We start from the raw sequence: 2,500 nt of genomic DNA, 5'->3' as shown, positions 1-2,500 counted from the left end.
GCACTAGTTACATGGCACCGCCACAAGTGCTTTTCATCACCAGAAGGATCAGTCTTAACACCTCTGTTGCAGAGTACAAGTTTTGGATCTTTTTTAAAACGGGGGCCACATTTTTCATTAACGAAACACTTTGAAACTTGGAACACTGGTAGAATGTGTCATATAAAACATCTTTTTCTCTTAGTCTTCTTTAAAAAAAAAGAAATCCATAAGTTATTCCATGTTAAAGTTGTCGTATTTCTGTAATTTCAACCAATCACTGACGTCCATTCAGCCGATATACATTAAGTGCCGACTACATAAACAAACGATTCTGAAACAATTAACCCTAACCCTACGGTTAGGGTTAGGGTTAGGGTTAAAGCAAATTTAAAATGAAAAAAGCAAATAAAACGAAGCTATGGAGATTAAATACGCTTTACATCGCTTAATCAGCCAAAGGAGTAAATATAAACAACTGAATACTTGTCAGTGATTGGTTGAAATTATCGAAATAAGACAATTTTTTACATGAAATAAATTCGAATACAAAAATATTTTTCTGTTCTATAACACAAAATAGATAAGTATACGAAGTTTGAAAGTCTTTCCGTACCAAAAACACTACGTAAAACATTAATGAAAAATGTGGCCCCCGTTTTAAAAAAGATCCCAAGTTTTTTACAGAGTACATTTTGTCCAGCATACTAATGACTCTGCCAGCTCACCGCCTTATTGTATGTGGTAATATCAGCAGGTTACAATAATTTTTAGTGATTAAGAGAGCAGGTGGACATTAGCTAAGTTAATTAAATGTTATATTGATAATTAAGCATATGAAATTATATGATGAATGTATGTTTGTAATGAAATTATGCAAAGTTTAACAAGAATTGCATAAATGGGAAAATATTTACTGCGGTATATGCATAAAATGGTATCTGTTATCCTTTATCTTTTACTTGTTTCAGTCATTTGACCATGGCCATGCTGGGGCACTATCTTGAAGGGTTTTAGTTGAATAAATTGATCCTAGGATTTAATCATGTATGGGTTAAGTCTAGTATTTATTCTATCAGTCACTTTGCTGAACTGCTAAGTTACAGGGATGTAGATACACTAATTCTGGTAGTCAAGTAGTGGTGATGATGGTGGGGGGGGGGGGACAAACACAAATACAGAGACACACTCAAATATATATATATATATATATATACATATACATATATATATACACATACATACATACAACAGGCTTCTTTCAGTTTCCATCTACCAAATCCACTCAAGGCTTTGGCTGACCCTGGGCTATTGTTGAAGACACTTGCCCAAGGTTCCATGCAGTGAGACTGAACCCAAAACCATGTGGTTGGGAAGCAAGCTTCTTACCACCCAGCCGTACCTGTGCCTATTGAGGGCTTGTTAAGGATATGAACCTGTGGGGGAACTCATCCGGGATATGCATACACAAATACATACATGCATGTATGCATGCATATGTAAATATATACATACATAGGTGAAGGGGTGGCTGTGTGGTAAGTAGCTTGCTTACCAACCACATGGTTCCGGGTTCAGTCCCACTGCGTGGCACCTTGGGCAAGTGTCTTCTACTATAGCCTTGGGCCGACCAAAGCCTTGTGAGTGGATTTGGTAGACGGAAATTGAAAGAAGCCTGTCATATCATCATCATCATCGTTTAACGTCCGCTTTCCATGCTAGCATGGGTTGGACGACTTGACTGAGGACTGGTGAAACCGGATGGCAACACCAGGCTCCAATCTAAATTTGGCAGAGTTTCTACAGCTGGATGCCCTCCCTAACGCCGTTCAGCAAAGTGACTGATAGAATAAATGTATATATATATATATGTATGTGTGTTTGTGTGTCTGTGTTTGTCTCTCCGCTCAAGAGTGCTTCGTTGAGGAGCAAGGTGTTGTCACGTCGAAGGCATCATGCTTAAGAGGCTTAGAAAATGAAAGTAACACATTAATTACTGGTTTTACTACGCATGCGCACTCGAGGGGCTTTTGGGAAGGCAAGTCCCTTGCGCATGCGCAGATTGTACTTCCTTAATGGTGGCCATAATTTTGCGCCACTACACATGTTTATTCTGTAAAACAAGAAAGAAAACTAAAACAAGAAAGAAAACTGGCTTCTTCTCATTTCCATCTGCCAAATCTGCTCAGAAAGCTTCGGTCTGCCTGAGGCTATAATAGAAAACACTTGGACCAAAGTACCACTCGGTGGTACTGAAACCAGAACCTTGTTATCATGAAATAAACTTCTTTCTACACAGCCACATCTGCGTCTACATATTCATTACTTTATTTGTTCACAAGGATGTTTGGTCAACCTGAAGTTGAAATGAATATCTGCTTGAAGCACACTGCATCAGCAAAAGCCATATCTGAAGCTAAGGACACCATAATCTATTGTACAATATCGTACAATATCATCTTTGCTGTTTTATATACCCCTGTCGCATTAATTGGATGTGTATATTGATTAATATCACTAC

This window comes from Octopus bimaculoides, chromosome 30, assembly GCF_046866305.1.
Source record: "Octopus bimaculoides isolate indiv1 chromosome 30, ASM4686630v1, whole genome shotgun sequence".
Classification (NCBI taxonomy): Eukaryota; Metazoa; Mollusca; class Cephalopoda; order Octopoda; family Octopodidae; genus Octopus; species Octopus bimaculoides.
This window is presented reverse-complemented; position numbering follows the sequence as displayed.